Source organism: Haliotis rufescens, unplaced genomic scaffold, assembly GCF_023055435.1.
Source record: "Haliotis rufescens isolate VD_foot unplaced genomic scaffold, xgHalRufe1.0.p SCAF_3, whole genome shotgun sequence".
In the NCBI taxonomy this organism is placed as follows: Eukaryota; Metazoa; Mollusca; class Gastropoda; order Lepetellida; family Haliotidae; genus Haliotis; species Haliotis rufescens.
In genome coordinates this window covers 2,680,259-2,694,747 of record NW_025964001.1, presented here as the reverse complement: position 1 = coordinate 2,694,747, position 14,489 = coordinate 2,680,259, and the positions used below count along the sequence as shown (strand labels likewise).

At 40.2% G+C, this 14,489-nt stretch overlaps 1 protein-coding gene and 1 long non-coding RNA gene across 3 annotated transcripts in view; both read right to left on the bottom strand.

Moving 5' to 3' along the window:
- The window catches only part of LOC124128359 (barrier-to-autointegration factor B-like), a 28,176-nt gene extending 27,966 nt beyond the window's left edge, over positions 1–210 (bottom strand). The window contains exon 1 of the mRNA XM_046491767.2: positions 72–210. The gene's annotated coding sequence lies outside the window, so the exon portion shown is untranslated. The remainder of the gene's footprint in view (positions 1–71) is intronic.
- A 10,434-nt stretch (positions 211–10,644) lies between these two features.
- Positions 10,645–12,920, bottom strand: LOC124131906. 2 transcript variants are annotated; one of them, XR_007223247.1, is made up of 4 exons: positions 12,591–12,920; positions 11,621–11,725; positions 11,123–11,374; positions 10,645–10,826 (listed from the first exon to the last, which is right to left on the bottom strand). It is a non-coding gene; the product is annotated as an uncharacterized LOC124131906 (long non-coding RNA). The 2 variants fall into 2 exon arrangements; XR_006860737.2 differs by lacking the exon at positions 12,591–12,920 and having other exon boundaries at positions 11,621–11,746.
- Positions 12,921–14,489: the final 1,569 nt, after the last annotated feature.

The following is a 14,489-nucleotide window of genomic DNA, read 5'->3' as shown; positions in this document are numbered from 1 at the left end:
TGTATACAATACAAATAAACAACATGTAGGGAATATTTTAAGAAAAAGGTGTAATTGTCAGACATACTCACATGTGAATTACGAGAGCGTTTAAAATCGCTATAAGCTGTGAGAAGAATCTGGGTTGTATCGTCACAGTGTGTCCTGTAACAATGGCGGGGCCAAGTGTCGTGTCTGCAGTTCTCGCAGTGATAGGCCTCGCGTGACGCGTGGCGTGAGGCGTCACGTGACAAACTCGCGTGGCTATTATTAGCCTTGAAATAGAAAAGGTGAGAAAGGAAGAAAGAGAGAGACAAAGAGATATACATACATGTATGATTTCTGTATATTACGCTCTAGAGATTCCTATTCATCTTTGCACAAACTACAGAAATCTATTTAATTCTTTTCTAATTTTAAATAAATACTCAGGAGTTGAAAAAAATATACTGAAGTTTTCTTATCTGACTATCTTTAGAAAATGTTTGAATCATGTTGAAGCATTTCTGAAGATATTTGTGTGTTACCGTAGTTTTAGTCTATATTCCCAAATCCTGTGAAAAATATCTAGGGGAGTTGCTATATGGTCACACAGTAATGTGCATATATTTGAAGGATATCCCAGCCTGTTAGAAGGCTAATTTTGATCGTTGTGGCTTGTTCATTTCATATGCACGTGCCAAGTCCCTGAAAATTAACCCAGGTGTGCCAGAACCTAGACTTGCCCCGGGCGTGAGCTCAGTTTATTCATATTGTTATAGTTATTTATCCATCTTTTTTTGTTTTATATTAAATTTATCTACTACTTCCGTTCACACAATCTGTTATGAAAACATATTTTATATTATTTCCCCCTCTCAGTTAGTTTCTCATTACTCTACACCAAACTATGGTGACTTTGATTTTATCCTTTCTTCTTATTGTTACCCAATTAATCTGCTTTTTTATTATTATTCTACAACCAACGTTTTGGTTGATGTATATAGATTTTGTTTATGTTTCGAAAGTTCATTTTGTGTTGGTCATGTTTTGTCTGTGAGTGTTGTGACATTCTTTCTCTCTGTAGTTTTCATTCAGCTTTCTGTTGTCAGTTTTTGGTTATATATAGTGCATTTCAGCATTGCAAAGTTATACTCCGCGTGTAGCCTCCCCGCCTGCCTCTATAGAAAACAAATATATTCTGTTAAAAAAAGATGCCGGTAGATATAGCGCATTATAGACAGGCAGTGGGATTATTTGCTTCTAGTCTTTATAGCAAGGCATCTTGCAAATTTACAAAGTACTTGCTGTTTCTCTCTTCCTGTTGTATCTATAAGCTAAGAACGTCTATTATAGTAGTGATACTTCTCTTAGGTTGCGGGGATGTTCACCCAAACCCTGGGCCAGTAAAATATGGTAATTTAAAGATTGTTCATCTAAATGTAAGGAGTTTAAAGGACAAGGAAGTTCTACTCTGCACTGAATTTCATTCATACGATATTATTTGCTTAACCGAAACTAGGCTGCATGTCGGCATACCTACTGTTGATATTTCAATTCCAGGTTTTCATTTGCCAATTAGAAAAGATCGACCAAGTCGAGGCTGGGGTGTAACTGTATATGTAAAAAACAATTTATATGTTAAAAACATGGATCATCTGTGCGTAAATGGACACGAAGCATTATGGGTACAGGTAAGATGCAAGACCAGTAAATACGTAGTAGGGACATTCTATAGGGCAGATAAAAGCAAGACTTACAGGGAGTTGATAGATCAGTCAATATGTAATGCAATAGATTTGAATATACCAACTATTATACCTGGGGACTTTAATCTAGATATTCTTAGAGAAAGTAAGAGCAAAATAGATCACTTACAAGCAATATATAGGTTGACCCAAATTATAACTGAGCCCACCAGGATAACACCTACCTTCAGAACTCTGATTGATTTACTGTTTGTAACTAATGCAGACAGTGTGTGGAGTTCGGGTGTATCCGATCCTATATGCAGTGATCATTGTCCTATATTCGTAAAAATTAAGGCAAACATACCTAGCAATGCAAATTTTAAAAGAAAAATCTATAATTACAACATGGCTGATAATGAAGAAATTATTGATAGCTTAACTGAGACAAAGTGGGATCATTTGTTATCATCCTGAAATGTTGACGTTATGGCAGAATGTTTTACCCGGACAATTACTGACGTATGTAATAATCATATTCCTAAAAAATATCTGAGGGGCACCAGTTAGGGCTGGGACGAGTCCAAATTTACTACCTGGGTACCCACCCCCCTATTACCCAACCCTACCCGGGTACCCACTGTAGGTCTCAGGGGATGTCTCAAAATGTCCGATTAGGAACATTTTTAGCATAGCCCTGGCAAAACGTATTTAGATACATGTATTAAGTAATCTGGTCATTCATACACTGAAGTTGAATAAGTTATATCTTTATTCAACCATATGAAAAACCAGAAGGAATGGCTGCACAGTCACAAAGAAATTCAAAACATTAGTGACTTGTAGTTTAACCACAGAGTTCAAGATACATTTTGTCATTAAACAATAGATCTCGTGACTAACCACGGGTCCGGTTAGTCCTGTGGGTACCCGGGTCCTACTCAGTACCCACCCGACCCGGGTACCCGAGTTACCCGCCCCAGCCCTAGCACCAGTAATACAAAATTTCCTCTCATTAATTACCACGATATACTATATGATGATACAAGAGATATTGCAAATGTGATGAACAATTATTTCTCTGACCAGGCAACTGTTAAATATCCTGATAAAACTCTCCCTTATATTAAGCTGAAAACAGAAGAATCGGTCTCTACTATCATTCTAACAACAAAGGAAGTTCAAGATGTTCTCCTATTTGTTGATGTAACTAAAGCAACAGGGCCCGACGGTATCGGCAATAGATTATTGAAATTAAATGCTTCAGCGATATCATATCCACTGGCTAAATTGTTTAATGTATCCCTGGATAAGTCTACTTTTCCGGTAAGTTGGAAAGAAGCTTCCGTTATGCCTATTTATAAGAAAGGTAATATTAATGAATGTAGTAATTATAGGCCTATAGCTCTCACGTGTTGTGTGGCTAAAATATTCGAAAAATGCGTTTTCAAATATGTTTTAATTACTTAAGAGATAATAATTTGTTTACAAATCTCCAATCAGGTTTCATGCCAGGAGATTCTACCGCTAAACCAGCTGACTTACTTATATGATTTTATTGCTAGAGAATTGGATAAAGGCAAAGAAATCAGAGCAGTCTTTTGCGACATTAGTAAGGCCTTTGATAAAGTCTGGCACAAAGGCATTATCCATAAACTCAAATCCTATGGAATGAAGGGAAATTACTGAGATGGTTTGAAAGCTTCCTAAAACATAGATGCCAACGGGTTGTTATCAATGGGTATAGTTCAGACTTACGACCAGTTACGGCCGGAGTTCCACAAGGGTCAGTTTTAGGACCGCTACTGTTTCTAATTTTCATAAACGACATTATAGACGATATTGATAGTAATATAAGATTGTTTGCCAATGACACATCCCTATATGTCGTGGTAAATGACATGAATACAGCAGCACATTGTCTGAATAACCATCTAAGTAGAATATCCTCTTGGGCGGAAAACTGGCAGGTCGATTTCAACCCTAATAAAACAGTATCTATCCAATTTTCCCGGAAGATTCTTCCAAATGTAAAACCAGTTTTGAAAATGAGTAACACTACTGTTCAGGAAGTTCATCCTCATAAACATCTAGGACTTACTCTCCAAGAAGATTGTATGTGGAAGATCACATTGATAACCTAGTCAAGAAAGTCAGTCCAATGATTCACTGTCTCAGGAGTTTCAAGTATCATTTAAATAGAAAAACACTGGAAACTATGTATAAATCTTTCATACTACCGATATTTGATTACTGTTGCCACATATGGGACAACTGCACAAAAGAACAGGCGTTACTACTTGAAAAACTAAATCTAGATGCACTCAGAACTATTTGTGGGGCTGTTCGTGGCACAAGTCACGGTAAACTTTATAAAGAAACAAATCTTATGTCATTTGAAGAATGAAGGCATTTTCAAAAGTTAAATATTTTTTATAAAATGGTTAACAATCTAGTACCAGACTATCTCTCATCCTTAGTTCCAAATAGAGTGTCGGATAAGTGATTATAATTTGAGAAACTGCTGCAAACCACAAAGTCTAAATCAAATAATTATGCCAAATCATTTATTCCAGATACAGTTTATATTTGGAACTCACTACCTATTGAATACACCAATGCCAGTAGCTTAGGAAGTTTTAAAAGTTTTATAAAAAGCAATGATAGGAATGGTATATACTTTGATACAAATTATGTATCAAGATTCTGTCAGGTTATACACTCCCGTCTCAGGCTTGGCTGCAATGATCTAAATGACGACAAATTTGCCAGATTTATATCCGACAGCCCAAGATGTTGTTGTGGCTATCATACGGGGAAGATGTACTTCATTTCTTTCTTATGTATCCCTTAAACAGTACAGTAAGGCAAAACATGTATTATTAGTTTTAATGCATTATAGGGAAGATAGGTTCCATTTATGTTAAACTCAGTCTGTAAAACATCAAATTGCTTTAAACCAGCTTCTGTAAATATGCCACGCTTCTATTTAAACCCATTTGATTGCCATTTAGATAACAAATGCATATCTTTATGTGATACGAAATTTTGAACTGGAACAGGAACCCTTCTACATTTTGAACCTCATTTGTTCTCAAGTTACTATAACTAAGCAGCACATATTTCCAAAAGATATTTCTTATTTCTTTGCATATATTGTGAAGGGGCGTTATACGTCTATTTTAAAATAGGGTTATGGCAGTTGTTGCCATACGCCTTCTGACAAGCATAGACGTTATAACAATTCTATTATCATGTAATAAGCAAAAGTTTCAGAATCAACCCTTTCACTGCAGTCCACCCTTTGAATAATCATTAATAATCATCCTTCTTTCTATTCACTGCCCACCCCATATATTATAAATATGTACAGGTAAGAAACAGCGGTGACCATACATGTATTGTTATAGGCAAATTGTTATGCCGTGGTTCATTGAGACATGTAACCAAAGTCTGGCTCAGTTTAATCACTTCCATATAGTGAAATTCATATAGATGCACATATTCGTTTCACCACCGAATCTCGAACTAACGATTAGGATGACTCCGTGTGATCTTTACTCGGTACCTCGAGTAACTCGAGAATGATGAGTCCTTGAAGCGTGATCAGGACCCCGCCTTGTTTACTTGGAATGTTACTGCAGTCACTGCAGTCTGTTTTCCAGGAAAAGCAGCGAGGTATGTTGTGCCCTTAAACCAACAATGGTCTTAAAGCCCCACCCTGACTATACTATTCATGAGTGGGCATGGCTTGTGTATGCACATGACACTTATTTCGTACGCAATGCTTCTCACCTGAACCTCGGAAGTGCCTCGTACTTCTGCTGTGTTGTGACAGCACACAGCGTGCGGTGAGACTGCATTGTTTGTGGTACACCATAACCTGAAGAAACTTTCCTTCTTTATCGATCTGTAAACTATCATTATTTTATGCAAAAGTAAGGGGAAATATCTCAAAATGTTTGTAAAATGTTCGTGTATTTTGTGAGCAAGTGTGGTATTTTAAGGAATTTTATTCTCAGTATCACCTTCCACTTTGCCATTGTGTCATGGAAAATAAATACTGGGAATTGGGCATTAATATAGGAAATATTCTCGTTAACAGTATGTCATAACTCCCGTATAGCAACGTATATATCAAGTTCCACATCAACTACTTCTTGTGCACTCCCTGTTTCCTTCAACGTTTTGGTCGCAGGCTAAAAAGGCACCTCAGAAAAACGTCACCAACTTCTCTGGCGAAAAACGGAACTGCATTTGGCAGAAAAATGCACCTCTATTTTTAATAATGATAAGAATGATTTTTGTGGTAATATATATGGTTTATTTACATGGTCACAGTTATCACATGATACAGCATGTTGTTTTTTTCTAACCATGATATCACTCCAAAATGTATTATTTGATTGTCTATCATATCATAACCTTCGTGAGGTGGTGACATGTTTAATAACAGAGTAAATGTTCGGTTAACTACATGCAGAAGGTGTTATATAGATCAGTAGCAGACCCACAGCCTAATCCCAGGGTGAGCTAATTATTACCTTCTAAGATTCCTCTTTTGTTTGTGTCTTTATTTGGGTATACATACTGACAGTATGGTAGAATGGACAGAATGTCACACTATGAAGTTATCACCATGTAGCAGGGCGTGGAGTCATCCCACAGATGACATTCTTACCTTGTAGGTAAAGTGCACTGTAGGCGATAGTAGACGCCACCACCTGTTCTGTTCTAATGATTACTGAACAAACTAATTATACCATTCTTAACAAACATATCAAGATGTCATCATGACACAATAGTTCAGCAATTGCCTAATTTTAAATATTGTTGTGTATGAAGTAGTTACAAGAAACAATTAACTTATCACTTTTTTCAGACTAAGAAATAAAGGCCCGGTTCCACCATGCACTTTGCATTACTTGTTTTAGTTACATTGCATGTCAGTTCTAATAATATTGAACTTACAAACTGGTGGGAATTGAAGTAAATGATGTACTGACAGTAATCATTACAAGGCCTTATAAAATGGAAAGGAGCATATTTTATCCTGGACCTACAAATCCTATCCTACAATAATGGCCAAGACATTAGACATAAAATGTAAGTAGAACTTGTAATCATAACTACCTAATCAAATTAACTTTGAGCTAAATATAGAGTAAAGAAAGTAACATATACATATCATTGTATGACTTGATAGTGTTGGTACTTACTTCTGCCATTGGTTGGAATGTACTGGACTGTGTCCGTTTCCTCAAATCATCTGATATTCTGACAGGTATTCAGGAAACTCATCTGCAAACAAATGATACTACATGAAACTACTTCAAACTAGTATGAAACTAGTTTGCCTAAATTGTTGACAATTGTTGAATACGGGGTGTGTGCTTTGTGTTTTTTGCCCAGACCCAGGGAGAACACTTGTAATGTGATCCCCATTTATCAGTGCCTGGGGTCCCCAGCCTTCCATTGTCTGGCAGTACCTCTCTTCTGTGTGGAAATATCAGTATGAAGCATACAAGTCTTATGAATATTGGTTTTTACACAACTGTTCATTTATAAATAGAAAACACTCTGTTCAGTAAACTTAATACAATCTTGATGTACCAAGATAAGTTATATCAAACTAGAAATGATGCAGTTGTTTAATTTACCCCTGCTATCCATTATCATATAATTATGTGTGACTACATTTTGACTGTTAGTGTAATACTGACTCTTATGACATAATGACATGCATAAATGATAAAATGTATAAACTGTATAGTGAGTAAGGATAAGAATTTTTGGATGAACAACTTCTTTATTACAATAAGGAGCGATGTATCAGTGTAGGTTCTAACACCGTTATCAATCAAGTGATATCACTTGCTGGATACAACAACAAAAAGTAAAGAAAGTACCCCTTCATCCACAGATCATACCGAAAAGAAATTTGGGCTAGTATTTGAACAGTTTCATTTTCATTACTAATTTTTTACAATAAAAGACAATTATTTCTCTACATAATGTGACCCCCTAAATAGTTCTACAAATCCTTCAAAGAGAAACAATTTGAAATATTGATACTTTCATATTTTTTTCACAAATGAAGAATACAGGTCCAAATTGAGAAACAGAATTTTATTTCTATCCCATGAACATGGTGCTGCAAATACTCAGGTTTGGAGGTCCTTTCTTTAAGACTTTCAAAATATGTATTATTACCAAAACAAGAATTATGTGATATGAGGAAGTTAGTATCATACATGGCAATTATCACTGCTAATTACCCGAGATATGTCAATCTTTAAAAAGTTATGCTGAAACGTATGTGCCAAAAGCAATGATATTACTAACCTGCAATGTTTAACTGTCATCAGAACAGATAATTGTAGCGCCAATCAAACAGAGAAATATAACAAGGAGATAAGATTCAATGTTACACATATGGATTGTTGATTCAGAGTAGTACCTGGCACAGTTGAAACGTCATTCACATTCCATAAACATTCATTCATTCATTTATATTCTGGGATATAACGTGCCCTTTCCGCATGTAATAAATTACATTTAGCCTATCTCGCACACAGGGAAGCACTTATACTAAACAGGGGGGAAAAAAAGCGTAATGAATAAATAAGAAGTGCGACTCCAAAAAATGTAAATTAGGTAAACCTAAAATGATAATCTAGGGGGGTGGGTTTTGGCTGGGTTGGAGGGGGTGATAAAAGAATAATAATTATATTGAAAAAGTTGGGCTTGGGTGGGGGTGGGGGTGGGGGTAAGGCGTGGGAAGGCATGATGTCGGCTTGCGAACTGGTGTGGTGGTGGAAGCTGGAGCTTACTGTTTCACCCCAGCCAGGAGCCTCCTGGCTAGGTCAAGCTCCCCTGGAGGGAGAGCTTGGAACAGTGCGGTGGTGAGGCGGGCGGCGGCTTTGGTGATGAAGATGGGGCTGACTTGAAGATCGCAGTCGACCAGGAAATCCGACAGATCCTGGTAGCTGTGGATTTCATGTTCAAATCTCTCTTTTCCCCAGTACTGCACCAGCACCATGGGTGGGCGTGGCCGGTTGCTGGGGTATACCTTGCCGCTCTCATGCTGGTAGCAGGGGTTAGGGTGGGCCTTGTGCTGCTCCAGGATGAGGTCTGCCTGCTGGGCAAGGTCGACACGGACGTCTTCCTCAACAACTGGTTCAGGAACCGGGTCGGTTTGGACTTGGCTGGTGTTGAAGGAGGGGCCTTGTGTTAAGGAGGTTTGTGTTTCCATGGTCTTGCTTGTAGGTGGTGATGGGAGGGGGGGAGAGTCAGGGGAGAAGATACTTTTCCTCTTTCTCTTCTTCCTTCCGTGTCCTGTCCCTACAGGCGTGCGAAAGGGCTCCTCCCCTCTGGATTCGAGGGGAGCGAGTTCCAGTGCTGCTGTTGGGGGCGGAGGAGTGGTGGGTAGGCTTTCCTGGATCTCCATGGTGGCGACTGGTGGAGCCTTCTTCACTTTGGGCGGCCTGGCCTTCTGTACCGGGCGTGGTGCAGCAGGGATAGGGGCCGGGGTGGTTTTCTCCTTAGTTTTGGTCTTGGCCGGAGCTTTGACCAGATGCCTTTTCCTTTGACCTAAGTAAAAGGTGGAGGAGTTGGACTTGTAGGAAGTCCTGAGGGAGTAGTCCCCAACCCTGAAAGCCAGCAAGGGCTCCAGGATGGCAACTAGCTCCCTCGGTAGCGACAGAGCGATGTCTGTCATAGTTGAGCGTGGGTAGCGAGCTTGGAAGGACACGTCTGCACGGGGCGAGTGTCCAAGCAACCACAACCACATACAACAATCTTATATTCCAAGCTACTAACTTCAGGAAGCAATGGTCATTGGCCTTTTCAATGTAACGAGCCAGCAACCAACATGCCAGTTCTCTGTATTAATGAGATCAAAAGCATGTTGTGTATTGAATGAAAGAACACATTGCCCCTATGTCAGAGCACCATACAAACATAAAGGGGTGGAAATATACAGGTATCTGTGTGAGAAGGAGGTAGAGGACCTTAATTATCAACCTCAGGTATGGGTAATTTATAATGGGATTGAGGTTAGGACCATATTTAGACGAGACCCTCCCCCCCAACCCCCCATCTTCACCCTACACTTTATGTGGATTTATTATGTCCCCAATATATACAGATTGCAATTTCATTGACACTTATAACTTATAACAAATGAAATATTTAACCTTTTTATTCATAATAATACAGAACCATGTCATTTATGTTGTACCCACTCTCCCAAATATACTTGTGATAAATTTTGGTGACCCCCTACATGTTGTCATTAATACACCCCTCCCCCACCCCATCCTTTATTTGCTGTGTAATTTCTTCATGATCACCCCCCTATAAATATATAAATTACCAGTCCTATTGATATTCTACAATATTCTGCAATGGCGTGCAAGATATGAAGTCGTGTTTTTAATTACATTTTTAAATCTAAATATATTTGAACCAAGTCTGTCAGGATTTGACAAAATAGGTAAATAGTGAAAAGGAAGTAACACTTTCATGTGTCATATTCACAAATGCATTTATAATGGCATTTATTTATTTTTCACATGTAAAGTTTATTTCTATTTCTACATTTACCCTGTAGTTTTGAATATAAGAATTTAGAGAAACCAAATGAAATAAGGCATAACATATTCATGTAAAGATAAAAAGATACTTTCCACAATAATTAACAGGAAAAACTTATTTCATAATTTCTAGTTCTGAGTGAGTAGTTAGTATGTGAGGTGAGGTGAAATTGGGTTTAACGTCGCGTCCAAGATTATTGCACTTATATAGCGACGTGCATGCACGTGTGTGTGGCTGCTTGTACTAGTCTGGACTGATGTCGATTTATATAGTGCTAGCTCACTGAGATATCATGCTGCAGTTTAACATGAATACCCCACTCAGACACAGTATACTGACTCCGAAAGACTTAAGACTTTCAGCAGGTTTAAGGGCTCCTACAGCTGCCCTTAAACCTGCTGAAGGTCTTAAGTCTACACAAGTCCTTTAAAAAAAGATAGAGAGAAAAAGAAGGTGGATTTGATTTTTGACCAGTTTCCTAGGGTGCCTTGGGCTGTTTGAAGCTCACCTGGCAAGCTGGCAGAACCTCTGAGGTGCACACTGACTGTCGCCTTGACGCGCCGAGGAAGCCGCCCATTTTTTCTGAAATGGGAGAGAGAGTGAATGAAATTTTTCAGTCTAGATGGGGTTTTGCATGGCCAAAGGGATCTGGAGGGGCCTATGCAACAGTCCATGACTGCCTGTCGGGTCCAGGAAGGGGCCACCCCATCATTGTAGACTTAAGACTTTCAGCAGGTTTAAGGGCTCCTATAGCTGCCCTTAAACCTGCTGAAGGTCTTAAGTCTTCACAAATCCTTTAAAAAAAGACAGAGAGAAAAAGAAGGTGGATTTGATTTTTGACCAGTTCCATGGGGTGCCTTGGGCTGTTTGAAGCTCACCTGGTAAGCTGGCAGAACCTCTGAGATGCACACTGACGCCCATTTTTTCTGAAATGGGAGAGAGAGTGAATGATATTTTTCAGTCTAGATGGGGTTGTGCATCATCAAGGTCAATGGATCAGGAGGGGCCTATGCAACAGCTCATGACTGCCTGGGGGGGTCCAGGAATGGGCCACCCCATCATTGTAGACTTTAGACCTTCTGTAGTTTTAAGGGTTTCCGTTGATGCGCCAAGGAAGCCACCAGTTTTTGCTGAAATGGGAGAGAGAGTGAATGTCATAATAACAACTCAGATGAAAAAGTTGCACCTTTACAAAAAATAGTAGTCTTGACTGGGACTAAACTTATGGCAAAGCATTTCAAGTTACTTGAGACTTAGAAAGTTCCAGTAAAGACTTCTGCAATGATTTAATACCAACAAATCTGTTTTTATTACTTATGAAAATGTCAGATCATGATCAATGCGGTTATGTCTTGCTAGAGAAGAAACTGTTTTACCTGGGTTTTTTTAATTTCATGTCATTCATACTTTTCGACAGATCTTCCATCTTGAGCATGTGCTCATATCTAATTAGATCCAATTAGATGCTCAGCTTGTATTATCTGGAATAATGGAAAATATCATCACTGACCATGTATTTTATCTCATTTTTTTATTTGCCAAATGGTAATTCATAGATGTATATTTGAATTTGAAAAATAAATTCCAAACAGATTTTATACAAATAGGGCATCATATCATATATTGTTTGGAGATTAAAGTTGTGTCACTTTAATACATGGAATTATATTTCATACTTTTTACTTTATTTTCGTTATATATTGAGGACCGCAGTTAAGCAGTACAGAATTAATGAAAGTGTCTCAGAATCTGTTCATATGGTTTTTTTTATCCAGAAAGAAGATTGCACATTCCTGAACCTCTGTCTCTCAGACACGTTAGAATAAATGGAGAAAGGGAGCCAACTCAAGTCTAGAATGATTTGGCAAGTCCTAATTGCCTGGGCCCTGGGTCTGATTAATAAACATTGTTCCAGGCACCATTTGGATTTTATTTTATATATTTATATTACAAGCATGATAACTCTTTTTCTTGGACACCATGTGAATCTACTCCCTGGAATCTTATCAGGGTTTCTAAAATAAATAATATATAGTTGCATCTTGTAGTTGACCAACTTTTGCCACACGCAGTGATTGCTTTGCTCTGGAATATAACAAGTAGAGAAAGATGTAGTGTATAAGTATGGAGCTTGATGACAAAAGGTTTTTACTGTGTTGGGTATGCAAGTAATAGCAAAGACATGTCAATGTTTCGATCAGGGCTGATGTGCACCACTGGATGTTTCGGAGATAGGCGAGTTGGGTTGACTCTGCATTTCTCGGAACTTTCGATCTGTCCGAAGTCGAGGATCGCAAATACAGTACAGCACAATATTCAAAGACACATAAACTACATCTTATATACCTGATGTGCAGATTGTGAGTGAAACATCGTATCGCGCAATAACAGCCGAGACAGCGATGCGTTCGTTAGACATCAACAGCTTTGCGGAAGATAGTGTCACGTGCATACACAAGCCACGCCCACTCATGAATATTGTAGACTTCCGACCATTGTAGGTTTAAGGGCACAACACACGTATCGTATTGTCGGCTAGCACAACACAAGCAGTAGTGACTTCCTCACTCCCATGTGCGGAGTTCTTGAGGAGGGGGGCTGACCTATTCTGCCGGAGATCACGCCACTTGTTGCGCCCCTTCTTGAAACCAGAAAGGTTACTATACAGAACACGTATAACAATCACCCGACCGACCAGTTCGAGCCTTGCTCTCAGATATACAGTGACGGTATCTTGTTAGGTTTTGTTTCAATAACTGGGCGTTTTATTCCAGGGCACATTTCCTTTCTTGCGAACACTGATGCAATGAATGACTCGAATTGCACAAGGCACCAGTTCAACGCATGCACGATGTGTGTACAAAGTTTCATAAACAAATATCCCACGGTTATTGAGTCTCATAGTCTCTGAACAGTATTATAACCCCTTCCGGCCCACCCTTGCTGTAATGCTATAGCCCTAAATGAAGCAAGTCTAGATTTTCCACAGGTGATCTCCCATTTCACTGGGACCTCCCTTCAAGCTAAATGATAATTATATATTTTCAGAATCCAAGCGTTAGTATATATTGTCTCTGGTTTATGAGTTATGTTTGAGAAAGAGACATGAACAGATCTACGGAGCCCGTTTTTATATTCCCCGCAAAACCTAATATGATAATTGATAAAATCATGCGAATTCTTTGTAAGGACAAAACACAAACACGTCATAAGAGCGTCTGAACAGGTCAGGTGCAGTATGTGGTGGTTTTAGTGAAATTACATTTAGTACAAAGGCACACCAATGACCATCACTTACACGTATCGAAGATATAAAGTTAGACACATTCTAGATGTCAGTTTCTCATAGTTTGGTCGCACATCTATATACCAAGAAAAACAGAGGTCAGTTGGCGCCGCAATGTGACCCGTCCGTCCGTCATGGCCGGGTCCACCTGTCATGTCAGTTGACGCCGCAATGTGACCCGTCCGTCCGTCCGTCTTGGCCGGGTCCGCCTGTCATGTCAGTTGACGCCGCAATGTGACCCGTCCGTCCGTCATGGCCGGGTCCGCCTGTCATGTCAGTTGGCGCAGCAATGTGACCCGTCCGTCCGTCGTGGCCGGGTCCGCCTGTCATGTCAGTTGGCGCAGCAATGTGACCCGTCCGTCCGTCGTGGCCGGGTCCGCCTGTCATGTCAGTTGACGCCGCAATGTGACCCGTCCGTCCGTCATGGCCGGGTCCGCCTGTCATGTCAGTTGACGCCGCAATGTGACCCGTCCGTCCGTCATGGCCGGGTCCGCCTGTCATGTCAGTTGACGCCGCAATGTGACCCGTCCGTCCGTCATGGCCGGGTCCGCCTGTCATGTCAGTTGACGCCGCAATGTGACCCGTCCGTCCGTCATGGCCGGGTCCGCCTGTCATGTCAGTTGACGCCGCAATGTGACCTGTCCGTCCGTCGTGACCGGGTCCGCCTGTCATGTCAGTTGACGCCGCAATGTGACCCGTCCGTCCGTCGTGACCGGGTCCGCCTGTCATGCCAGTTGACGCCGCAATGTGACCCGTCCGTCCGTCCGTCATGGCCTGGTCCGCCTGTCATGTCAGTTGACGCCGCAATGTGACCTGTCCGTCCGTCGTGACCGGGTCCGCCTGTCATGTCAGTTGACGCCGCAATGTGACCCGTCCGTCCGTCGTGACCGGGTCCGCCTGTCATGCCAGTTGACGCCGCAATGTGACCCGTCCGTCCGTCCGTCATGGCCTGGTCCGCC